This window comes from Dermacentor albipictus, chromosome 3, assembly GCF_038994185.2.
Source record: "Dermacentor albipictus isolate Rhodes 1998 colony chromosome 3, USDA_Dalb.pri_finalv2, whole genome shotgun sequence".
Taxonomy (NCBI): Eukaryota; Metazoa; Arthropoda; class Arachnida; order Ixodida; family Ixodidae; genus Dermacentor; species Dermacentor albipictus.
The window spans coordinates 22,185,181-22,212,818 of record NC_091823.1 but is presented as its reverse complement, the minus strand read 5'-3'; the positions used below and the strand labels follow the sequence as shown (position 1 = coordinate 22,212,818).

Here is a 27,638-nt window from a genome sequence, read left to right as displayed (position 1 = left end):
GCTTGTCCATGCGTGTCAAATCAGCTCCGCGTTGGGGAACTCCGGAATCATTGTTCACGCACCGAACTAGTTCCGTCACAATGTCGAAGGGGCTGGAGGAAGGCGGCGGATTCCAGCGCAAAGGTCGCTTCTTTGAACGCCTCCCAGCTGCAGCCACGGAGAGGGAGAGGTGCGCGTCGTGTCGCCCTGTCGTAACTGTGTGGCAATCTTGTTTCACAGCCCGCCATTCTTGACAACCCACACCACTGATGCGGTACATAGCAATTAGATTTAAGATGCCTAAGAGGCAGGAAAAAGACATTAAAATAGGTGCCGATAGTCGTGTCATGCGCTGTTGCTTCTTATATTTTGCATGTTTTTACTTGTAGCTGACAGCTGGCGCAGCTTATGTTCTAATTCTATATATCGAAGCGTCAAAATATACTTTGGCGCTTCGATATATAGGATTCAGTGTAGATGCCGCATTCCGCAGGGATTCTTTTTTGTTAAAACTGAAATGAAAACAAAATAAAGATATGTAGTCAGCTTTAACGGTCGACGGCTGCTCCTTTCTCCTATTCAGTTTATTTGTTATCATCCGTCGCACTGAGTGACAGATAACGGTGATATCAGCGTCGCGGTTAAGTGCGAGCCGATGACGAAAACCAGAAAGAACCGTAAGTGAAAGACTATATACGACTCCGCTATGTTATTAGTACAAGTTCCGCACAGCTTCACTAAAGCTCGCTAACGCTGGTGGTTGCGCAAGGGGATAGTCACTGGGCGGATCCACATAAGCGCGCCAGGAGAGGCGCAAATGGCACAGTTCCACCTTTTTTTTTTTCATTATGAGGTTTTACGCGCCAAAACCACTTTCTGATTATGAGGCACGCCGTAGTGGAGGACTCCGGAAATTTTGACCACCTGGGGTTCTTTAACGTGCACCTAAATCTAAGTACACGGGTGATTTCGCATTTCGCCTCCATCAAAATGCGGCCGCCGTGGCCGGGATTCGATCCCGCGACCTCGTGCTCAGCAGCCCAACACCATAGCCACTAAGCAACCGCGGCGGGTAGTTCCACCTTTTGTGCGTGTATATACTTATAGTATACTTTAAGAGCTCACAATAGTAGGGATTTCACAACGTTATGAAAGCGGGCAATACATGCTCGTCGTGAAACGCTCTCTACTGCAGAAACAGCCACAGCCCACCGAGCACGCACTGCACACGTATTCACGAATGCACCAAGACTCGCGTCTTCCCTGCAGTAGTATGTCATATCGTGCAGTAAACGTATTCCCACGCAGCGTCTTCTGTGTGTTCTGTTCAGCCACGGCAAAATAGCACGGAAGAGACGTACATACGTGAGAAGCATCCTGTCCATCGGAGACGACGCGTCGGAAGCACGGCTACTCCTACTGCTCGAATCTGTCTAAATGTCTTAAAATATTGTTGGAATATTTAGTCGGTATTACTAATCGCATACCAACAGCTTCACCTAGGAAGTTTACGAAGACCTTACATTAGGCTCCAGCGGGTTCCTATACTTGTGTAACCCGTGTTTCCGACGCACCCGACGAACGGGATAGCTTTACGCGCACGTGTGTTGCCTCCTTAAATCTGTCCACGACGGTGAAAGCCAGCAATGAAACCTCAAGGCCGTTGACGGCTGGGCACAACGCGGTGTTAGAGTTTCCATCTTCCAGATCAATAAACGAACTGATGTATGTCGCATGTAGACGATGTATGATAAAATGCATACATACAATGCACAATTCCTAACACACAAACACACACACACACACACACACACACACACACACACACACACACACACACACACACACACACACACACACACACTTCTAATTATTTTAAGCTGAGATACCGCCACAGTCGACTGAGACCGCCAACCTTGCCCGAGTGCCACGTACACGAAGCCGCTGCTATATTGCTTACTCGCTCAGGTCGGCCGCTGCAATTGTGCAAGATCCATTTAGAGAGCGCGCGAACGTGGAGCCGGATCACAATCGCAGCGCTGCCACCAATACACTCTGAACCCAATAGTTCGATACCTGCAGCAAAATAAAATCCAACAAAGCACGACAAAAAAAAAAGCTTCAATAAGAGTCGCTCTGCAGGACACTTCTTACCACGGCACTCCATTATGCTGACGGAGTGCCAATCGGGCCTCGAGTTTTTTGCGAAACGTGCCAAGGCCTAGCCGACAGGTTCAGGCATCACGCAACCAGCTCCGACGAGACCCAGTTCTCTTCCGAGCGTCCGCAATGTTAGCACTTAGCTCAGCATTCTTCAGCGAGTGACTCCATCGATGAATTCCGGCGCTCCTTTATCGAGGATTCGCGTGAAACAAGCATCACCGCCCGGCGCCTTCTCCATCACACGCCTCCCGCCACCGAGAAAAGACGCAGTCGTTGCGGCGCGTGTAGGCGACATTGCCTTTGGTAGAGGAAACCTCGCTTTTTGCTTCCTTTCTTTTCGCGCTCTCTTTGCGTCTGCATAATGACGAAGGAGCATCACCCCGGTGCAGATGTATCTCGCGCTTTACCGTCGGCGTATCGTGGCCCTTGCTGCTTATCTGAACCACCCTGCCGCGCTAGCATTTACCGCGGAGAGTAATATACGACTGCGACGAATCGATAAGCGTGCCATAGCTGACTTCAGGTTATCGAGAAATGCGAGGGTGAGCATCGGCCCGTGTCACTCGCCGGCTCAAACGAGTGCACTAGCTCGCTAGCTCATTACACACGTACGGCAGTACGAGAGAAAAACAGAGAGAGAGAGAAAGCCGGAAATAAAAATTCGCCATCTTTCCCCGACCGCGGCGGCCGCATTCCGATGCGGGCGAAATGCAAAAGACGCCAGTGTACTTATATTTAGGTGAACGGTAAGGAGCCACAGCCGGTCAAAATTAATCCGGAGTCACCCGTTACACGGCGTGCCTTATAATCAGATCGTAGTTTTGGCACGTAAAATTTCAGAATTTCACATTATTCTGCTCTGCGCGGTAGATGATATTGAGAAATGCGTCCTCTGCACGCATTTGTATAGGTGCGAAATGAATGACCGTCCGTCATCACGTCATTGAGTTAGTAGGTGGGCTATCTGATGTTCCTTGTTACACGAACACTGTCTGTTTCTTTGGATACGAGTTGTTTCTGCTGCATTCATTATTTGCTCCAATTCTTTTACAGAAGAACCATATTTTTAGCCCGCACGACTTGTTGGTTCGGTCAACCCTTTCAATAAAACAGGAACACGAGAGCGAAATAAATGGGATGGGAAAGGCAGGGAGGTCAAGCGGATAAGATTCTGGTTTGCTATTCTGCACCGGGGGAATGGTAAGGAGAAATGAAACAGGAACATGCTTTTGCATTACCATACAAGGTGTAAATATTCACTTATTAATGGAGCTTGATCAACATGACCTTTCACAGAAGACAGGAAGCTGTCCGCTTGTTCGTAGATACTGCACGTGTTTTGTTTGCCGCATGCTGGAAGAAACATTTTCTGTGATAGCAACACTTCTCTCGTGCAGTGCTTCAAAGTTGCACACGTGCACGCATGTGTGCGAAAGCCGTCTCACTGCGAACAAAACGAATCCGAGCTGTAGGTGGTATTGATCAGGCATTTTTGCAGGCTGATCCACGTCATTCTTGCCGCTTAATTTCCTAAAGCTTCCGAGAGCGAAAATGCTTCAAGTACTTTTTTTAGTAAGTTTTGCCCATTTCGTTACCTAAGGTGACTTTCTTTAACCATGTGTGAAAATATTCCATTTCTGAGTATTTTTCCCAGGTTTCAATCCATCGACAGTAATATATAACATTGCTGTTTTAAGAGCAATAAAAACAGCGCTAAACGACGGGACGAGTGAAGGGACACAGACAACGGCGCCGTTGTCTGTGTCCCTTCACTCGTCCCGTCGTTTAGCGCTGTTTTTATTGCTCGTAATCATGAACCAACCAGCCCAAATGCGTACTCTTTTGCTGTTTTAAGTTTCTTGTTCCTATATATCGAGTGTTTCAGCAAACTCAATTTTTTTTAATGCTTATGACACATAGCATCATTCTAGTCCATGAGCTGGTCTACTCGAAGAGGCGGACATACGAAAAAACTGAAAGGCATAACTGACTAATCAACAAAAATCACTAATTAGCTTTTAGCTAATTACCATACAACAAATATTTCAATTTACAAATTCTAGCCGGGGAGTTCGCAAGGCACTTAGAACGAATTCACAGGATGACACCAGTTTTGGCATATTAATTCCCGTACTTTGCGGAGAAATGCATTGCCGTTCCAGTTACTTTTGTGCTTCAATGCATAAAACGACGTTTTCGTAAGAAAGTAGGTGCGACGACAGTGCATTTTTACCGCAAGTTTCACGGCATCTCGCAAATGGTGTCATCCTCACATTTACTTTCAGAAGGACATGCCTTGCTGCCTCACCCGCTAGAATTTGTAAATTACAATATGTACCATAAGGTCATTAGGTGAAATTTTAATTAGTTAATTCTTGTTAATTATTCGGCTATGCATTTAAATTTTTTGAGCAAGTAATGTGCGCCTTTTCGTGTAGACCCGCTCATGAATAGAATTGTGCTACCTGCAAGAGAAAAAGAAATAGAGAGTGTTCGCTGAAGCACCCTGCATATCAGTTACTGAGTCTGATTGTCATCAGATTGCGAAACAATGTCGTAGATAGATAGATAGATAGATAGATAGATAGATAGATAGATAGATAGAAGGAAAGAAAGAAAGAAAAAGCGACAAGCAATCATGACCAACCCCCTGCAGTTACGAATAACGTCGAGAAACAACTATCCTTCAGTAACGAACATTACATCACCATAAAAAATGGGAAGAAATCTGCATGGTCGGGTAACAAAAGAGAACGAACGCTAACTCTAACGAGTTTTCGCTCGATAAGCAGACCAAACGTAACTTTTGCTGGCAAAGCAATGGCGTATTAGCAATGATACTGCTATGCCTGCGTTGTCCCAATACCAGGTCAGCGATGCAGCAAATTACAAGTATGCGTAGAAGATACTTCGCAAATCTCCCTGTAAATCTCCAAGCGTGCCATTCGCATCCGTGATACTATGTATGACCCCGTCTTTTCCCGTTCTCTGCTAACTGAATTATAGAGGCTCAGGGGTGTTTTTCTTTTTCTGATTGATTCATGGGGTTCTTCGCGTACCAGAACAAAACCGAGGTGGGGTTATGAAGCACGCCGTAGTAGGGGACTCCGGATTATCTTGACCCCTTGGGGATCTCTAGCGGGTGCCCAACGCACGGTACGCGAGCGCTTTTTGCGCACCGCCCCCATCGGAATGCGGTCGAGAATGGAACCCGTGAGCTCGTGCTCGGAAGCGGAACGCCTAAAGCCCCTAAATAGGAATGCCACAGTTGCAGCGCCATTGCGGCGGGTTCGTTTCTCTTTTGTAAATGGTAAACGTTAGAAAAGAAGATAGACAACAGCGATAGTTGGAGGAAGAACGTTTCTATATATTTCTAAATATTTTTAGCGCTTAAAATTGTACGCGTAGCTAACAGCGCGGTAAGACGAATGAGAGTGACGAACTACCACTGCGCTTTGTTACTCACTTCTGTCCTTTACACGTAGGAATCGCCGGAAATGAAGAGGCTGATCGGCTCGCTTCAACTTGCGCTCATAACAACTGTGACTGTCCAGAAATTTTGTGCAAGTCTGCCGATTCGTCACCACCTACTAAAGCAGCATCCAGACCAGCGCGTTGAAAATGGAACATGCCCGCCCCGTGTTCGCGGTCGAGGCTTGCTTCGTCGCGCTACAGCACAACTACTCAAGTTGAGGGTTGGTTGCGTGAACGTGCACGAACGTTTACACAGACTTCGACCGTTTACGCACATTATATGCTGCGCTCAAGCAGTAAGGGCCATGCTTGCTTTGTTTTCGTAGTGAACGCCAACCGTGTAGAGAACAGTTCGGTGAGCCACTCATAGGGCATTCGTAGAATAACTGCCAAAGAAAATAGCAAGAGCTACTGGCAGCGATAAGACGCGTCCTAAACCACGCCGCTCTCGAACTTTCAGCGGCGAACGAACTGGGAAAGGTGCGAGAAGTCTGGAGAGAGAAAAGGAATGCGCTATGAAAAGCAGCGGCAGGAGTCCGAACAAAAGCACGGGCAAGGGCAGCCTTTAGAGAGAGAGAGAGAGAGAGAGAGAGAGAGAGAGAGAGATGGCAGCGGGAAAACCGAATCGAATAACTCGAGAACAACGCGCCAAAACAAAGAGCAACAAGCAAGTGGCCGGAGAACGAGCCGCCTGCTTCGCACTCCAAGGGACACAGGATAGTGAGAAATAGACGGAATGGATGGGGGAGGCAACGCTTCGATAAGGGCCGCCGCCGAATATTTTCCTCCGCGCAGCGGGCTCTCGGGAGCCGAGACGGGTGTGCCGCGATAAGATAAGGGCGCGGGGCCGTCGTCGCGCGCCGCCCTGGGTCTCTCCGGGCCCTGTACACAGCGAGAAGCTGTCGACGGTGACGACGGGGCACTTGTCCCGCGAGTTGCGTGCAGTGCAGCGTACGCCGGTGCGGACACCGTAGCCAGGCCCCATGCGACGCGCTGCCGTTTTACGCTGCACGTACTTGGCGCGCTGGCGCCGGAGGTAGCCCGTGAACTTCGCTTTTGATGACGGGGCGTCGGCGCTGATATTACAGTTCCTGAGAATCTGGTTCGTAAGAACGTATACTACCTTTCACACGTCAGACGCGACGCCGCGTAAGCTGTAGAGCGACTTCGCACAGGGTTCCTATCCGCGAACAAAAGTAGTGCGAGTAGAACGTACCATAAGGCATTTTCTTTTTTATTTCTTATTGAGACTTTAAACTGTAATATCAAGACGCTAGCCTGCCTAATAGAATTGCATTATTTTTTTTTATTATTTCACATCCGCGGCCTTACGTAGTAGGTTTTGGTGATGTTTCAGCTGAAGCTATTTACTTATTTGTTTATTTATTTAATTATTTACTTGTCTATTTATTCACCTTCATATTTATTGATCCCCTCAGGGCTTCCTTATAAATCATTACCGAAGGGAAGGGCGATAATAATGAAGCTAGAAGTACGAAATGCTGTAGCACGAAACCCCTATACACACAAAATGACATATCTGCCGGCCTTATTAGAAGAAAAAACATAACACAAGGCAGCTGTTGTAGTAAGAAAAGCCAACACAATATACAGTAATACAGAAATGAAGAACAAGAAGAGATGTCAAGCAAACATTGTTTTGAAATCAAACAAATTGGCATGTGATGCAATTCAACGTAAGTTGTTGCAAAACTGTTGTTGCGCTACGCTGGTTCCCTGGTACATGCTGCATCAGCACACAGAAGGAACGTTTTTTACTCGATGTTCTTGAAATCCGTATTTGAAAAAAAAAATTGTGCGTGAAAACAAAAAACTGCACAAGACGCCCACAGTCGCCCGTGCGCATTGGGGCTCGCTTGAAGGTTCAGGTACGTCACACTATGGCACCAACGCGGCAGCGGAATGACCTAGAGGCGTCGTGTAATGCAAAGCCTTCCGAAATGCGACCCGAAGGCGACTGGACTTGAACACAGTTAGCTCCAAGCAGATCCTGCTTCACATATATTTTGCAGTTGTGGCCTATCAATAGTCGCAACACCGGCTTTCTGCGCCGAGGGGAGGGGGAAGGGACGACAACGACGAGGTTAGAATCCCCCACCGAACGCGTTTCGTGTTTTTTTCTCTCTCTCTCCTTTAAGTGAATGCGAATATGCTCGGCGAGAACCCGACTAGTGGCCGACCAAGCTATAGACACGGACAGACAGACAAACAGACCGACCGACCGACCGACCGACGGACCGACCACCCGAAAACATTGAATGGTAGGCTAAGAAAGCTTCGCCAGTAACAAAGACGTCGGCGCCGCTGCAGGATAGAAAATGCCCGCAAAACAGCCCGTATGGAGCTGAGGCAGCTGCACGGCATAGGCACGCACGGCGTACACCTGTCACCGCTCGCTGGCCAGTAATCGTGCCCCACTCCACATCCTTCGGAAATGGCATCAGCCTGCTCTGCACTGACTGGTTTCCCGGAAGACGCAGAAACTTTGAGCGCGCGGCGCTGTTCACCTAGCGTCCGAGCGTTATCACTAGCCAGCCGGATGTTGCTTCCCGCAGTGTCACATCTCTGCAGGTAGGGGAGCCGAGCTCCCTAGAAAGGGACAAGCATTGCCCGTGTGGCAGCCCATCGGGTGTCACCCTTCCGAGATGAATTTCGTTTCGTGAGGGCTTTGTATTCCATTGCCATATACGATCGCGTAAAGCCTGCGACTATCACTTTGCGGTTGAAAAGTTTATACGAGAAAGCGATTGTTTACCTATGAGTACTGGCGCCAATTGCGCAAGAGATGGCTCCGTTCAGTGGCGGCGACAGCGGTGAGAAATGTTCACTAAACGTTGTCCTATAGCGATCGCCAAAGGTTGCACATCTTGCTTGTTACAGTCGTGGCACAATGTGCGCTGCCAGCGAGTAGCTGTACGCCTGACTCGCGTGAGACTCGGGCCCTGTCCAGATAGGAAATATATGTAGAGAGAAATCGGCCGAGGCGACATAAAGAGAGCAAGGTTCGTAAGGGAGGCTAAACGTAAGCGGGGCGGGTCGCGGAACAGATCCTCAGCATTGCGCAATATACAGTGTGTACAATGTAACTTGAGTCGACCATTAAAAATATGCAGATGCCACGTATTTGGACGGAACCAAGTTTATGTTGTTTGCCGTCGCTTGGAGATACCCAGATTATTTTCTTTCATTCCGCCTAATTACATCATTAGTCTTAGGCTTAATTAACAAACTTCTCAATTATTATAGTTAGATTAAAGGTGTCAATGAGGAAATTGCAGAGCAACATGAAAAGCTCCCGATACCACTTTCTGTAGCTCAATACGTGTTACATAAAAAAGCCTGCGAATACACGTAAAGTGCCTCGAGCGGCAAGTCGAGCGGCAATATTGCGTGTATTCGAGGGGTTCTTTCACGCTCGGAAAAACATCTTTATGTAGCACGTATCGAGCAACAGAAAGCTGTATCGGGAGATTTTATCATTGCTCTGCAATTTTCAAATTGACACCTTTAATCTAACTATAACATTTGAGAAGTTGATTAATCAATTAAGACTAATTATCTCATTAGGCAGAATCCAAACAGTGATCTTAGTATCTCTAAGCGACGGCAAACAACATTACCTTGGTTCTGTCTAGACATGTACATGTTTAGATGCTCGCGCGCATTATCTATGTCTGTCCACGATAAAGTGCAAAAAGTGATGTGCAGAGTGCTGGCCCAATCGGACAATAGTCCACTATCAGAACTAAAAGCTTTAGGTCAATGCTCCCAAAGAACATCCACGCTGAAGGCCTTACTGGCGTTACTAAGTTTCCTGCAGTCTACGGGGCTTCACGATAGACTTTAAGAACGCCGCCCCCTACCTCTCCATAGTGTAGGCGGTTTGTTTGTGCTCGTCTCTCTTTCTAGCTATCTGTATATATCCCCTTCACACTCTCTTTGTCTTGTTATCCCCCTTAGCCCTTCCCCCCATGCAGGGTAGCCAGCCGGAACTAGCTCTAGTACATCTCTCTGCCTTTCTATACATTATTTCTCTCTCTCTCTCTCTCTCTAGTCAATTAAAACTATAAGTTCACAAAACGCCGATATTCCATCTAACAACTCTGAAGTGCATATATATTGCTACGGCACAATATGTGCGATCACGAAAGGCCAGCAGTGTGAAGACGACGACAACGATTAGATGCTAGCGCGGGCTGTTGCCTCTTGGCCTAGCGCAGCGTATTTTCCTTGTAAATATATTTGTACATAGCTTTTCGTCTGCGTCATCCTACGTAACATATCTGGTGGAGGTGGACGTTCCCTGTACCTCGTCACGGAGCTTCGCAGTGGACGGTACGTCGAGCCTAGCTTCATGGCTCCCGGCGATGACAATTCGACTCAGCCGCCTCCGACCCCTCCTGCCACTTCGACGACCTACATCTCTCTCCCTGCTCCTCGTGATCCTGGCGTATTCTCGGGCAAAGATGGGGACGACGTCGACGACTGGATCAGCCTGTACGAACACGTCAGCCGCAATAACCGGTGGGACCCTACTATCATGCTCGCCAACGTAGTCTTTTACCTCGGTGGCACACCTCGAGTTTGGTTTCGGACGCACGAAGAGGAGCTCACCAGTTGGGATTCGTTCAAGCAAAAGCTCCGAGACATGTTCGGCAACCCCTACGGTCACAAACTTGCCGCGCAGAAGGCGCTTTCCGGCCGTGTGCAGACGTCAACAGAGCCCTATGTCACGTACATTCAGGACGTCCTGGCTCTGTGCCGCAAAGTTGATGCACACATGCCTGAGTCAGACAAGGTATCCCACATCCTCAAAGGCATTGCCGATGACGCCTTCAACTTGCTCGTGTTCAACAACGTCGCGACGGTGGATGCTGTTATCAAAGAGTGCCGCCGCCTGGAACTCGCTAAAAGCAGACGTATCGCTCAGCAGTTTGCCCGTTTGCCCAACACCCCAGCGACTTCTTCCTGTGCCGACGCTCCTCGTCCCAACAACACCGGCGATATTACCAAGATCGTTCGGCGTGAGATTGAGGCCGCCTATCCGGCTGCCTTCGACTCCAGCCCCACCAACGCACCGGCAGTGACGGTTTCCCTGATCCAGGCAGTTGTCCGCCGGGAGTTCGAAAACATGGGCCTTCACACCATCTGCTCGGTCCATCACCCTGATACCCATCCGGCTTCTTCGATTCCGCCCCGTCCCGCATCGTCTTACCCACCACGTTTCCGCAACCCAGCTGAATGGCGCACTGCTGACGACAAGCCCATTTGTTTTCACTGCCGTCGCATCGGGCACATTTCTCGGCACTGTCGAAGTCGCTGGACTTCCCCGACCCGGTCTGCTTATACTGCCTATTCTCGCCCCTCGGGTGGCCCTTCTCGTCCTTATGCCGCACGCTCCGATAATGCCGCCACTGACTCTCCTGCGCCGAACCGCCCCTATTCTCGTTCACCTTCGCCCCAACGACGACAATCTCGCTCTCCCCAGCCCCGTCGCTCCTATTCGCCGACTCCCTTTGGGCGCCGCTCCCAGCCGGAAAACTAGACGATGCAGCGCCTCGAGGTGACGCTGCATTGCTCCCTACGCCGCCAAATCCTCTTCTGACTTTGCCCACTCATCTGAACCTTCTTGACGTGCACGTCGACGGTGTTTCCGTGTCTGCTCTCATAGACACTGGGGCGCATTTGTCCGTAATGAGCGCTGACCTTCGTAACCGGCTCAAGAAAATTATCACGCCCGCCACGACGCCTGTTGTCCGTGTCGCCGATGGCGGAACAGCCCCCGTAATTGGTATGTGTGCCGCCCGCGTCTCCTTCGCCGATCGCTCAACAGTTGTGTTATTCACGGTCATCGCCCACTGTCCCCACGACATCATCCTCGGCTTAGACTTCCTTTCCGCACATTCTGCTCTCATCGATTGTTCCGCCAGTACTCTCCGCCTTGACCTGCCTGTTCTGGATCCTGCTGAACCACACCCCAGTCGCCTCAGTTCCGCCGACTTCGTTCGCTTGCCACCTTCGGCACTGACCTACGTTGACCTAGTGTCATCCCCACCAGTCCCCGACGGTCACTACATCGCGGCTCCTATGCCAGACGTCCTCCTTACACACGGGATCACGGTACCCCATACAGTTTTATCTATTACGGCGAATTGCGTCTGCCTGCCAGTGGTCAACTTTGGCTTGACGACACAAGTGCTGCCACGTGGGATGTCTTTGGCCCAGCTTTGTTCGTTCGAGGATCACTCAGTAGCATCCATTGCAGTAGACGACACTTCATCCGATACTCCTCTACCATCGCAGTCGCCAAATTGTCCCATCGCTGACTTACGGAAAATGATTGCCCCCGACTTGCCCTCCGAGCACGCTCGTGAACTCTACCGCGTTCTGTTTTCCTACCACGATATTTTTGACTTTAACGATCGCCCTTTAGCCCAAACTACAGCTGTCAAACATCGCATTAATACCGGCGATGCCCCTCCTATTCATCGCCGCCCGTATCGAGTGTCACCAGATGAGCGTCAAGTTATTCACGCAGAAGTTCGCAAAATGCTTGCCAAGAACATTATTGAACCGTCATGTAGTCCTTGGGCGTCACCGGTTGTGCTGGTAAAAAAGAAGGATGGCTCATGGCGCTTTTGCGTGGATTATCGGCACCTTAACAGGGTTACCAAAAAGGACGTGTACCCCCTACCTCGGATTGATGACGCCCTTGACTGCCTCTACGGTGCTCGCTATTTCTCCTCTATTGACCTTCGCTCCGGCTATTGGCAGATTGCCGTGGACGATCTCGACCGCGAGAAGACTGCCTTTGTGACACCCGACGGTCTTTATCAATTCAAGGTGATGCCGTTCGGCCTATGTAACGCTCCTGCCACTTTTGAACGCATGATGGACTCCCTTCTTCACGGTTTCAAATGGTCCACGTGCTTGTGCTACTTGGACGACGTTATCGTATTCTCCCCAACGTTCGCTACGCACCTCGAGCGCCTCTCAGCAGTCCTGGACGTTTTTCGGCGAGCCGGTCTGCAACTCAACGCATCGAAGTGCCAATTCGGCCGTCGCCAGATTACCGTCCTTGGACATCTCGTTGACGCGAACGGAGTGCAACCGGACCCAGGCAAGATCCATGCTGTTACGCACTTCCCTGTTCCGACGTGTGTCAAGGATGTGCGCAGCTTCATCGGCCTTTGTTCGTACTTCCGCCGTTTCGTGAGGAATTTCGCCGCCATAGCACGACCACTAACCGACTTTTTGAAAAAAGACTCTCCTTTCCAGTGGGGCGATAACGAGGCCTCTGCATTCTCTCATCTAATCGACATTCTCACAACGCCTCCCGTTCTGGCCCACTTCGATCCTTCTGCGCCTACCGAAGTCCGTACTGATGCCAGCGGTCACGGAATTGGAGCAGTACTAGCACAACGCCAGCGTGGCCACGACCGTGTTATCGCTTACGCCAGCAGGCTCCTCTCACCCGCGGAGCGCAACTATTCCATCACTGAGCGTGAGTGTCTGGCCCTAGTTTGGGCGGTTGCGAAATTCCGCCCATACTTATATGGCCGATCCTTTTCCGTTGTCACAGACCATCACGCGCTTTGTTGGTTATGCTCATTGAAAGACCCTTCAGGAAGACTTGGTCGCTGGGCCTTACGCCTCCAAGAATATTCGTTCTCTGTCACCTACAAATCTGGCCGACTACACAAGGACGCTGACTGCCTGTCTCGCTACCCGGTAGACGAGCCTGACGACGCCGACAGTAGTACCGCCGACGGCATTTTCTCTGTGTCTGCCTTCGCTAACATCGCCGATGAGCAGTACCGAGATCTATCGCTGCGAGTACTCATCGAGCGTCTGCGCTCTACACCTACCGACGCATCCGTTCGCCGATATGTCCTCCAGGGCGGCATTCTGTACCGAAGGAGCTTCCTCCCTGATGGCCCTGATCTTCTTCTTGTCGTGCCAAAACATCTACGACAGACTGTGCTCTTTGAGATGCATGACGCACCCACTGCAGGACATCTTGGGGTAACCCGCACGTACGACCGCGTCCGCCGCCGCTTCTATTGGCCTGGTCTCGCTCGCTCCGTTCGACGCTATGTTGCTGCCTGTGATCCCTGCCAGCGTCGGAAGACACCTCAGGTGCTACCTGCCGGTCATCTCCAGCCGATCACCGTCCCCGTTCTTTCGTGTTGGATTAGACCTGCTCGGTCCCTTTCCCACGTCATCCTCTGGGAACAAATGGGTAGCCGTCGCGACTGATTACGCCACCCGATACGCTATCACTCGGGCTCTCCCGAGTGATAGCGTATCGATAGTGAAGTACTTCTGCGCCACTGACGTCGCGGACTTTCTCTTGCGTGACATTATCTTGCTTCATGGCGCCCCGCGACAGCTGCTTACTGACCGTGGTCGAAACTTCCTCTCGAAAGTTATCGCTGACATTGTGCGTTCCTGTGTCAAGAAAGATCAACAAAAATAAATGTTTACACTTTCCGCAGCCTGAAAAAATAAAGAGCTCATTTTTATGAGAACAAATAAAGCAATCTGAAGAAAAATAATTCTTACGAAACAAGTCTTACCACCGCGGTCGACAGTATTATTAAATCATGCGACACGAATTAATGTTAGCTCACTCACACAACTGCGAACACAACCGGCGAGAGAAAACCGACAAAAAAGGATGCAAATACCTCCTGACTGCAGCATCTCAATGGGGGCGCCTATCGCGAAACAACCGGTGTGAGGCACCGAGACAAGCACGACTCTGAAGGACGAAGAAGTACTTCTCCAGACTTGTCGTCTGTCTGAAAGCACTGGCTTCGAAGTTCTATTTCAAGTGATGTCACGATAGCCTCTAGCTGAGTGCCTTCACATCCCATGACAAGTGTTCGCCCAAGCGAGCAGATATGCAGCGTGATATGCCGCGAGACAGCAGAGACTGTCGAAAGCTGAGCTGCGCCCGGCCAAACACGCTGACAGTCATGTTAGCAGGAAATAAGTAAGTCAAGGGGACGGCGCATTATGCAGCTATAACGACGGAACATCGAAACACTACGATGGGTTGCGATGGGTACGATGGGCGATGGGTTGTGTACATAAGTGTGTGTATGCCTTCGAATAAAGTTAGTTGTGAGTTCAGCGCTGTCCTGTGTGTTTCCTGCCTTCTGTCATCGTCTTATTGCGCTGCCCCTTCAAGATGTTCGAAACACTACTATTCAGTGTATACGGCGGAAAAGAGCATACAACGGACAGCGAAGCCACCACGATTTTGAGGCTAGCGGGCTATAGCCGATCAGTTGGACAGACCAAAAATTCAAATTTAATTGCATCACGCGAAAGGCTTGTAACTATGCGAGACGTCTTCATAACAGCGACCTCGTTAATGAGTCAGGTCGCACTACGTGGGCCTTGGAAACAGGGTTTGTAATTAGCAAAGCGGGCGCCGGGAGTGTTTACCCTCGGGTGTCAAAATGAATGCCAGGTGTAGGGTTTGGTAGAGTATGTTATGCGCGGCGGTTTCATGGCCTGGCAGAGAATTAATTAGCCCAGCTCGTTACGTGGACTGCTGTCTAAAAGAATGACGGGAAGCTATCTGCCTCGCAATTGAACTGGCATGATAACGCTATGTTCTGTTTGTGGCTTCATCCTCGCCCGATTATGTCCCATTGCGATGACGTTATCAGCACCGAGAAAGATTGTAATAAAAGGAAGGCAGCAGCATTACATTTTTTCTCTTACATCGTAGCCTTAGGAACGAAGTGAAGAAAGGTGAGAAGAAAAAAAGAAAGCAAGAAATAGATAGAATGGGGCGGCGGCGAGGCTTCTCTAAAGTTCCGTAATGAAATGCCGAGAGTTCTGCCGGTCCAAGTTCACATGGAAGTTCGATGCTTCGTATAGCCTTTACATATTAGCGTGCTCGAACAAACACAAGCACAAAACTTCGTTTCGCGACAGAACTATCTTCAATCGCTCGGCGGTCAGAGGATAACGCAAAACCTGTACGTGTAAAAGAAGTGCATATAATAACAGAAGGCTGACTACGTGGCGCGTATACGTGCAGCGCGGCGCAAGTGGCAGAGATCCCACTATTGAACTCTGTTCGGAAGCAGCTCGCAGAGCCGCACACAAAGTACGAGGGACGAAGTCAAAGGGTCGATATTGTGCGAGCAAAGTTACAGCGCGCGCGCGGTGCGCTCTGGCAGCTTGGAGTAATAGAATTCCTCTCTCGAATCAAACATTTAATGACGCTCGCGGCTACAGTTTTCCAAAAGGAAATCTCAGTTCCTCCAGACTGAAAAAAAAAACACGGAAGGAAAAGGAAATCCAAGAACAAACAGTACACAGTGGGAGCATAATGCTCCAGATAACTGGTTGCCGAAAAAAAGAAACGTAGAAAGAAGAACAAAACGTAGACAAAGCCGAACGCGAGTGGCGTATTTGCGAAGAGGTAATTCCATGAAGTCGTCGTCGCACGACGTCGCTCCTTTGAACCCGCTAAAAGCCCGACTGAAACTCGCGAGCTGGTGGCAAAAGGCAGAAAGAATGCAACGGCTTCCGTAATTTCTGCCGGGAAGCCGTCCCGAACGACTGAGGGAAAGAATGCGGTGCCGACGCCCAAGAAATGAAGTGACGGCACGTTATTCCTTTCTTTATGCTTAGTTTCGGCGACACAACACGGCGCGTTTTTCATCTCATTTGGATGCAAGTTGAATTCCCCTTCTTCCGCTGCCACGCTCGTTTCCCGTCGTTCTTCTATGCCGCTACATATATTTATTTTCTTGTTGTTTTCGGACACGCCTGAAACGCGCGTATAACTGCGTTATTACTTCGTTCGACGTGCCTATGTTTGGCCAGAGCTGGAGTGATCGACGACTATAGCCTCGAAACGGAGGCGCGCGCGTCACTGCGAAATAACGCGATGTGGGACAGACTTTGAGGCACCGCGCATTTCCGGAGCGAGGAAATAACTTTGTTCTCGGCGACTACGCAACTTCGAAACCGCGCGCAACGGCGCTATTGCTTTAGTGATGCGCTTCGCGGCCTTAATTGGCCTGCCTTTCCGCCTTTATTTCGAATTTCCCAGCACACTCGCCGAAAGGCGAGGACGAACTGACTTCCCCATTTAAAACTTCACACATTCCAAGGTTCGATGCCGGCTATACCAAAAGAAAGTCCCTTCCACAGTGAACGAACCATCCACTATGCACGATCTTTTAATATATTTTTTTAAGCTAATGTACCGCGCGATGGCGCTTCCGGCGACATTCTTCGCGAGTTCTGGAACAGCTGCTACTGATTATCAGGCTTTATTTCCTGTTCAACGGACGTACGAACAATGTGCTTTTGAATTGTTTGGTGTTATTACCTGGGAGTAGAAGGAACGTCCCTGTTTATGCGACTGTGCGACTTGTCCTTGTCAGCGCCATTCGCTCACACACACACACACACACACACACACACACACACACACACACACACACACACACACACACACACACACACACACACACACACACACACACACGCACGCACGCACGCACGCACGCACGCACGCACAAATATCCGTGTAGTTTGAACATCCCTACATAACATATAATAACAGACGACATAAATATATCAAGTAGACATAAATATGCGATTTCTCGTGGAATCACCATAATTTGTTTCTGTTTGAGAGAGAGAGAGAGAGAGACAGAGAGAGAGAGAGATGAGTATAGGAAGACAGGAATTTTAACCAGTCAAGGGTCTGGTTGGCTACCCTACGCTGAGGGAAGGGATAAGGAGAAGAGAGAGAAGGGAGAGAGAAGGTGTAGATACGTGTACGGACACTACTTGATTTAAAGCCACTCTCGTAAACCAGACGTTCTGAGAAAGCACAAAAGTGTCTTCACTGCCTTCTGCGCTGATGGTCGGTGAGGACGGTGCTCTACTACTGTATGTTCACTCAGAGGACGATCATCGTATTTCCTGAAGGCGTTGGACAAAGATTGTCTTTGTGCATGAAATTGAGGACAATGCCACAATAAGTGGTCAATATTCTCCTCGCATCCGCAAACATCACATGTAGGACTATCAGCCATTCCAATTAGTGCTGAGTAGGCATTCGTGAAGGCAACTACAAGCCACAACCGACACAGAAGAGAGGCTTCGCGTCGGTGCAGACCGGTCGGAGGTCTGAGTTGAAGTGACGGGTTTATTCTGTTTAGTCTTGTGCGCTTTGTATGTGCGGTATTCCACTCTGCTACGGAGATCTTGCGAGCCAGATTGCGAAGTTGTCTCGCGGCGTCGGTCCTTGAGAGAGGAATGGGGACGCAGCGGTCTTCTTGGTTTGACATCCGAGCTGCCTTATCTGCCTCATCATTTCCTACGATACCGCAATGACCTGGTATCCACTGAAAATATATATCATGGCCTTTTTCTCCTAAGTGATGGACAAGTTCCACGATTTCGCATGTGAGCTGATCGTGAGTTCCCTGTCGGAGAAAAGACTGCATACGTTGCAAGGCCGGCCTTGAATCGCAGAAGACTGCCCACTTTCTATCACTTTCAGCACTTATCACATGAAGCGCGTCGCGGAGAGTCGCGAGCTCTGCAGATGTAGACGCAGTGACATAGGAAGTCTTGAACTGCTGGGTTATTCTCATTGTTGGTATAACTACAGCGCCACCGGAACTGGTTGATGTAGTTGATCCATCAGTATGGATGTGCGTGAGTCACTGTATTTCTCGAACAAAAGAAGTAAAGTTAGTTGCTTGAGTGCTGATGACGGCAAGTCCGACTTTTTCTGAAGTCCTGGAATTGTAAGGTTTACTTGAGTACGGCGCACACACCATGGATGAATGGAAGGTCTTGCCGCAGGTGTGGAACCTGACCTGAGAGAAGCACGGTGCGCGAAGACAGCCGCACTGAATGTCGTGTGGGGCCTATCTACTGGGAAACTTGCGAGGTGTTGGGTAGGGGTCCGGGCGAAGTGTCTTATGTGCACACGCATGGTTTCAATGCTAATGTGCGTTCTAAGAGTGGAATATTGAGCGACTGCAATAACTTCAATCGTTGACGCACTCCGCGGTAGGCCAAGGCATATCGTGAGGGCTTGGCCTTGGATGCTTTGGATTATATTCAGGTCAGTTCTGCAGGTGTTGGACATGACCGGTAGGCTGTACCGCAAGAATCCAATAAAGAGGACCCTGTGCAGTTGCAGAATAGATTGTATTGGCACAACCCAGGTCATTCCTGATAGGAACTTAAACATATGGCAAGTTCCTGTCAGGCGTTTTCTCATGTAATTCACATGAGGTGTCCAGGAGAGATTTCTGTGAATGACCACCCCCGAAAATACGTGACTCGTGCTGTACGAGATTAATTGTCTGTCGACGGATATCACGTATCACGTGCACAAGGCCAGTGCAACTTCGAGTTCATCCATGGAGAAAGGACTGTCCATGCGGGGGTCGCGTGAAATCGGTGAGTGGTGGAGCGTCGATGTTCCAGTGGAACTAGTTTCGCCAGCAATCCTCCTGCAGAAAGCTTCAGCGACGTCAATCTCGCTGCATTGTTGGTGAAGGGCCAAAGACTTAAAAGGGTGGCACTGCTGAGCGGTTCCACGGCGACCACGAACTGTTCTCCATATGTGAGACAAAGGTTTTCGTGGATCCAAAGACTCGCAGAATGACTTCCATCTTTGCGATGCAAGTTTGTCCATGCGACGCTGAATTTTCTTTTTAGTTCTTCTGGCCATGCTCAAGTCATGTACAGACTTCGTGCGCCGGCACGAAGTCTGTACGAATTGCGCGAATTGCACGAAGCTTCTCCAGCTCAATGTCGTATTCGGTGCGCGTATAGATTCTCGGAAGCCAATGTGTGGCAGCCTCTAGGGCACCCTTTATGATGTCTTCTGGGCTAGAGGACAAGTCATCACTACAGCTGTCTTCGACAATTGGTTTGAACATTGGCCAGTCGATGCTTTGTGTGACGCCAGGTAACTTGGAGCTCGTGAGCCCTTCAATCCTAAGATAAGTGAGTAGGTGGTCACTTCCCCGCGTTTCAATATCCGAAAACCACCTGACCTTTCCAGTGAACGAAGGTGAGGTCCGGGCAGCTACAGTAAGCAGTTCCACGCAGAAATGTGGGACTTCCATCATTTAACAAGCACAGTTCTTGTTCGGAGGCAAATGACACTAATCTTCTGCTTGTCGAGTTTATCTTAGAACTTCCCCGAAATGGTGGTGGGCATTAAAATCTCCAGTCATCACCAAAGGCTGCGGAGTCGCTGTCGTGATTCGCCGTAACCACTCGCAGTCCAGCCGACTTGAAGGCGATATGTAGGCTCCAACTACTGTGAAAGTGAGCTTGTCTTTTTTCACTGTCAGACATACGTACTGGTTTTCTTGGTCAGGTGGCACTGGATGAAGGGCATACGTAAGATCACGTCCTATGAATACGATGATCTTGCTGCAGTCTCCGTGGGTGGCGGACATGAAACACTCATACGCGGACAGTCTCATATTATCTGATAGGGGCTCGCAGATGACGATGATTGGGAACTTATTCGTGAACACAAACATGCGTGACTTAAGTCCTCTGCCGTTTCACTAAAATATCGATGCGTTCCGGACTTCGTCACGAAACGACGGATTCTGGAGAGCCATGATTTCAATTAAAAGCTGCAAATACTGGTCTCAAAGTGTCCAGCACCTGTAGCACGCTTTGCGCAGATGAAGATTTCATGTTGGTAAGTATAACGCGAATGGCATTCATGAGCGACCGCAGAGCGTTGATGACCTGGAGATCATCAGCCAGCGTCGCTTCAACAGTTGCCGAAGCAGTCGAAGTTGGTCCAAAGTAACGAGTGCACCACACTAATTCCCAATGCTTCCCAATGCACACGTCCTAAGACAGCAATTACGTTCTTAACGACGTGCCAGGGCTGCCTTTGAACAAGTGCACGGTTGCAGTTTTTAGGGACCAAGTCCTTGCTTCTCGCGTTAATGTGACCTCGCTTGGCTTCCGGCGAGATGGGGACCCGTAATAAGAAAACGCTTTTATGCTATAATTGCTCATAAGAGCAAACTCTAGATAATCTGGATGCTGGACATATAATTAACGAACGTGGCCGGCAAACGGCAAGGACTACTTACGAACGAAAATCTTTCTGAATTTGGCCCCTGGGCTGGATGGGGCGGAATCCACAAATATTTGTACTTACAATAAGTCTGAGATGACGACTATCTGAAATCATCTCTTGTAACAGTTCATATATATATATATATATATATATATATATATATATATATATATATATATATATATATATATATATATATATATATATATAAACGAGAAGAAAGGGGGTTAACCGAGGGACCCGATAATTATTAGTCATATAATGAAAAGCCAACAAACACTGACACCAAGTACAACATAGGGGAAATTGCATGTGCTTAATAAATGAAATAAAGTAATGATAAATTAATGGAAATTAAAGTGGATGAAAATTGGTAGAGCATCGCACGCGACATGCGAAGGTTGTGGGTTCGGTTCCCACCTGCGGCAAGTTGTTTTTTCATCCACTTTAATTTCCATTAATTTATCATTACTTTATTTCATTTATTAAGCACATGCATTTCCCCTATGTTGTACTTGGTGTCAGTGTTTGTTGGCTTTTCATTATATATATATATATATATATATATATATATATATATATATATATATATATATATATATATATATCCAACAAACAATGAAACCAAAGGACAGAGGATATCGGGAAAATTATCCGTGGCTCTTAATTGAATTAAAGGAATGATAAATAAATGGAAACGAAAGTGGATGAAAAACAATAAGAACAAGAACAACAACCTGCCGCAGGTGGGATACGAGCCCTCGTCTTCACATTACGTGTGCGATGCTTTTACCAAATGAGCTACTGAGGCGCCGTTTTCCCATCCGCGTCGTATTAAAGATTATTATTCTGGGGCATTTATGTTGATCTGCTAGAACTAACCTTAAAGTTAAAATGAAAGTGCACGAAAGAATAACGTGTCCTCATTTCCCTTTTCTTTATTATTTTCTACATTTCAATTTCAACTACAATTAATTTCCCCTATGCTTTCCTTGGATTCATTGTTTGTTGGCTGCATGTGGTTATATACATATAGGAAACACTGCGATTGTTTTCTTTTTATTTATAGCGCAGGAAGACATACGGAAGATCAATGAATGAAGATATTGTTTCACAATATCGAGCGTCGGGATGTTGAGCGCGAAAGATGACTGAGGAGAACGACAGAACACCGGACGTGCGATCATGTTTAATCAGAAGCAAGCCTCTTCATTCCATCAATTTGCGCTGGTTGGAATTATAATGCGTGTCGACTCCGATGCCCACCCCTGTGAAAGCAGCATTGAAGCACTCTGACCACACTTCTGGGTACGCTCTGTGCCGTTCAAATGCGCGCGCCGCAAATGGTGGCGCGTGTTCCTTTCCGCTTGTTTCCTAGTTTTACTGGAAGATGGCGCTAGTGTCACACTTTCGCCGCTCGCTGGTTGAACGAGCGTACGCAGAATCTCAGGCATACTATATGTATGTTTTTTTTTTTAATTTTCTGTCGGAAAGCGACGTACGGCTCTGTTTGCACAGTGTGTAGATGGTAGTGGTGACGATGCTGCAGCGGGTGGAGTTGGGCTGGCATACATGACCGGCAGTTGTTCCGCCTGAGCTTCCTATGGATTGAGATCGAGGGTGCGTCACCAGGTTTGAATGGGCCCCATTTCTCGCAGGGTTGCAAAGTGGGGTAGATTACACAGGGTATTAAAGATGCGGAAAGAAAACAAAAGGGAAGTGTTTCGAAAGTTCGCGGTGGTGCCATAGAAATTTTAAGCTGACATTCTTATTCAGAGCGACAGAGAGAGAGAGAGAGAAGTAGTAAAGGCAGAGAGGCAACACGTAAGTACAAAGCCGTGCCACCAAGTGTCCGTTAGTCAATTTTAGTCTCTGATCAATGTAAACAGAAGGTACGGCACCTATTTTCGCATCGTAGTGACATCGAAGCTGCGTGGTGCTTGCCGATTTCTTTGGAGAATACAAATGCGGTTCATGGGAAAAGCACCGCCACTACGAGTCTCTCCATAGCGCCTATATATCAGTGTAACACTCCAATAGTTCTGGTCCACCAAAACACCCGCGCTAAATTTACACGCAAGGTTATCAGTGCACTGCTCATGACCGACTGTCAAACAAGCAAATTCTTACCTGGCAAGAATGCTATCCAATTGAGCACTTGAACGAGACGCTTAGTTTCTATGGCGACAGCATTCAGCACAGCATGGTGGGGGGAACAACACAAGAACACAAAGACAGCCAGGAAAAAGCGGTGATCATTCGAGGGCGCGGGAGTTCATTCCTTTTCACCCCGGCGGAACACAAACACCGCTTTTTCAGACTCCGCGCCGGAGAATATGGCGGTCGGGGTGGTCGCCCACGCTCATCGTATCCAGCGTTGACACTTCACAAGTCGACTTTGCTCAAGCGTGCGTCAGCTCACCCGAAAAGGGATGATAGAGGAGTCTGATAAGAGGCGCGAAGGGCTGCGGACGATGGCCAAACTCAATCCCGCTTGCCTCGAGATACCACCGCCCTCTCAAGCGAGGAACGAAACTGGCTTTGAAGAAAACCCGGGGACAGACTGGCACTGCATATGGCGAGCAGGGTGCAGAAGGACCGGGTACAACGTGGCGAGCAGCTCGTGACACGTCTTGCGAAGAAACACGAGCCTTCCCACTGACTCACGGCCGCGGCAGGTGAAGGAGGGGGGCGGGGGGGAGGGGGCAGAACGAATACACAACAATCGACAAGCCCCGAACAGCCTCCCCCCTTCTCAACCGTCGATGGGTCCAGCGCGGCGCATTCGTCGGACGCGTGGAGACCTTATCGTCGCGGGCCAGGCCGGCGATAGATAGGGGCGCGCGTCACCGCTCTCGCGGCAGTGAAAGGACAGCAGCGCCCGGAGCGGACGAACCCGGAGATCGGATTACCGCAGGAGAGGCCGCCCGTCCTCTGGCCACCACTCTTGCATCTTCTTGATTTCCTAGTCGTTTTTTCCCTCTATTTTCTTTTGCCTAACATCGCTCCAGCGTGCGCGGGCAGCAACCGCGCACGGAACTTGGAAAGGTGACTCCCACGGGGAGCTCGAAAGGATAAGGAGAATGCCAGAGCAGCAAAGATGCCAGTGTGCGTCGCTCAGCGGCAGCTCAGCGCTTATACGCATCTCCGCGATGAATGGAAATGGCAGAGGTGAAAGTGGCGGCTCTTGATCATGGCAGTCCGGAGTTCCGGAGGACCCGCAAGTGCGACACGGCGGTTGGCTCAAAGGGAAAGCGCCGAGACAAGTGCGGCACGTTGGATCCCGTATCGCAGTATTCGGTGCCACCAAGCTAATTGACCGTAACCAGGCGATGACGACTAGCCGATGGCGAAGACGATGCGAATGCTAATATTAAGACGAGGAAGAGGCTGCGTATATGCCATTAGGTGAGGTATACGCACTTGCGCATGCTACCTGATCTACGCACTAGGTAGCATACGCACTGTCGTATGCTACGTACTTCCTGTCCGTCCAAAAGCGGCTGCTTCTTCCAGTAACGAAATGCGAAGAAAGTAAGCTTTCTCTGTCTAGCCCATGAACGAATTAAAAAGCACGAAAGGGACGAATTACTTAAATATGAATTCAAAAATATGACTAAGAAATAACATAACGGTCCATACGTCATGCGCTGTAATTTCTTCAGGACACTTCTTCAGGCTGGGCTTGCAATATCTGCTTTTAGGTCTCGGTTGCGGGACACGATACAAGCAGTCGGAACTAACGAGAATGCCTATAGTCAACACCGTAGTGTAATATTATGATTGAATATTGCACGGCGAGAAGTTAGGCATTTCGCAATACGCATATTTGATACGAATATGCTGGCAGACATTGTGTTAAGACTTGCCAATGCTGGTGCGAAGTAGCTGCAGGTGAAATGAGCTTTTGGATATTTCCAACTTACTTGAAAGGCCCAGTACAGATGGCTCAACAGCTTGAACACGCATGACAGACGCTATAGTTCCGGAACGGAGACACTTGACATTCTTGCGGGTGTAATCTATTTGCGCGCGCAAAGCTGTCCGATAACAGCGGCAAAGGGCGATTGCAGATGTGTTGCCTCCGAGCGCTGTTCGCGCACCTAGACGACTAAGTCCGCGTTGACATCGCAGAAACTACAAGCCGAGAGATTTAGATTGCTTCTACCGCGCAGGTTGGGCCCTACAGTACGACTTGCTATTGCTAAAATCGAACACTGTACAGACGTGTGACAACTGGGATATAAAGGCGGTGGGATGTGGGAACCCTTTTCGTCTCTGAGTAGCTCCATTGACGCATAAACACGGCTGCACCCTTCGAAGTGCGAGCTGGTCTTTCAGGCGGAGTCAGTGGAATCAATAAGGATTTGCAGATTCGCGTATATCTCCATCCACGTCGCGGCCGAAAAACAACGGGGACTGTGAAACAACACGCGGATTCAGTTACCCGCGTGAAATGGCACGTCGCAGGTATACCGTTTGTTTCTTCTTATTTCTTTATGACGATGTTTCTTGCCGCAGAAGAGTTGCACGTTTTGTTCCATCTGCTCAATTAAATCGACACGGCAGTGCCTAAACCAGCAAAATGTGCAAAAGTGCCTGAGAACTTGAACCTTCAGAAAAGCTCTAGGAGGCCGACGTACGACGTCGCCACTTTTCGGAGAACCCATCTCATATACAATATTATGCAAATATCTGAGGAAACGCAGCACACACAAAGCGAAACACCTTTCAAATAGCTTGCATTGAAGACACTGGGATCAGAGTGTGAAGTGGAAAAACCGGTGCATGCTGCCTCCTTAGGATAGCAACACGCACGCATTGATTTGCATATTCTTTTTTTTTTAAATACACACCTTGGCATTGCTACTAGCTCGCCTCGTCAGCAAAAAGAAGAAAAAAAGCCCCTGTTTGACAAAATCGCGGATATGTGAAGTTTGGGTTGTTCTGTTGATTTCCCACGGCGACAGTCCATTACGCTTGTTACGCTATTGGGCCATATCTGGCACTCATGCAATAAAACTCCATGCATCATCATTGTTACGAGCGCAGTTTCCACTTCGAACTTTCCTGAGCAATCAGCTGTTAATAGCAGCGATAAAAGTAGCAGCAGCTAGCGACAGGTGAGAACGACATACCATATTCGACACACACTGTTTTGAGAGAGATGCTGAGTTTAATGGGAAGCCGGTGTGATCACGCAAACAGCCATGCACTCGCAGACTCACTAAAGCTATTAAGTATCGCCAAGGCCTGTATATATCAGAAAAAGAAAACGGCGCTTTGACAGCGGCCCCTTACGACTTCCATTTCTGTGCACTACATCGTGAAATGACATCTCTTTTCATCGCCGGCCCCTCCCATACCACTTCGTTTTCTCTCTCTCTCTCTCTTTCTCTATTTCGCGGACAGTGCACGACTGAGTCAACAAGACCAAGGATATAAACTTGACTGATTTCTAGCTTCTTCACTAACTCTGTCCTATCAACCTTCAAGAGCGCCGATTGCCAAGCATCGCTTTCTGCAAAGCCAAATGGAGGGCTAGGGCTATAGGAGCAACTCGGCGTGTTTTTGCAGCAAAGTTAAGCCTATGGTTAGAGTCAACTTAAGCGCGGGAGAAGTGAGACGAGCACTGAATGTGAAGCTAGACAGACCTTGCCATTAAGCTTGTGATAGCCAAAAAGCATACATGACACAAATTCACCCCCCCCCCATATGATATATATATATATATATACTGTCATAAGAGACGATGTCAGCCAATCATTATGTCAGACTTATCGAGAGTAAAACTCATTGTGGTTTCTGCCCCAGGGGCCAAATTTGCAAGGCTTTCAGCTCGTAAGTGGTCCTTGCCGTTTGCTGGCCGCATTCGACGATAGTTTGTCCAGCGTCCGGATTGTCTATAGTTGGCTCTTATGAACAATTACAGCGTAAACGCTTTTTCTTAATTCGATTCGCTGAAAGCCAAGCGGAGGCACGTTAATACGAGAAGTAAGAAGTGGACCCCGAAATTGCAGCCGTGCACGTTTCCAATGCAAGCCTGGCAAGTCGTTAGGGGTGCAATTGCTATCTTTGGCAATTGCTATCTTTGGCACCATTGGCAAGAAGCTCTTACGCTAGAATAATTCGTAAGAGCAAATTCCCGTCAAACCCGACGTTCGATATACCATCAGCGAGGGCCACTGGTCAATGGAAAGGAGTACTTACGAACGAAAAGATTTGTGAATTCGACCACTGGAGTTCTAGCCACGTGTTTTATAAATATCGAATGAGAAAAATATAACGTCCTCGGAAAGATATTTGCCGGAGTGATGGCAAAAGAAAATATAATATCGGAGTCGCTGACTGTTGGGTCCCGTTGGTGCATCGTGTTGTGTCGTTGAGCGGAATAAGGCCGGAAAGAAACGATATGGACAGGACAGACGCGCTCTTACAACTAAGCTTTGATGTATACTTTGCAAGAAAGCGGAGGGGCCGCGCATGCGCAGTCAAAAGGCAGATAAAAGGCTCATACAGATTCACACGCAAAAGTAAAAAAAGAAAAGAAACAACAACAACCCCAACACCTACTAAGATGACTTATTTCTTTATCCATCAGGCGCAGCAATATAAACCCTAATATCTGTTTTCTGTTTATTCCACGCAAGTAAGCGTCCTCGGAAGGCAATTGCCAAAGAATGTGTGCACAATAACCGAAAGGAGCTGTTGCTCGGCCGAACATCTCCCGTCACGTTTTTCTTTCTTATTCTCAATCGAAACGAAACGTATCGGCATTCTGAGCCACATTCATAATTCCACCTTCATTGCCAACAATAGTTCGGGGCAAGTCAGTTTCCGGTAGGCGGCAACAGCGCCACCGTGTATCGCGCAAGAA

The 27,638-nt window shown here is 48.7% G+C and overlaps 1 protein-coding gene across 12 annotated transcripts in view; it reads right to left on the bottom strand.

The window, feature by feature from the left end:
* Positions 1 to 27,638, bottom strand: part of LOC135903907 (leucine-rich repeat-containing protein 24-like) — a 1,007,861-nt gene that overhangs the window by 88,950 nt on the left and 891,273 nt on the right. Inside the window, exon 1 of one of the 12 annotated variants that reach the window (XM_065434373.2) lies at positions 22,892 to 23,414. The exons of the other annotated variants lie outside the window; for them this stretch is intronic. The gene's annotated coding sequence lies outside the window, so the exon portion shown is untranslated. Of the gene's footprint in view, positions 1 to 22,891; positions 23,415 to 27,638 lie in introns of those variants that run through there. 12 annotated transcript variants of the gene reach the window in all.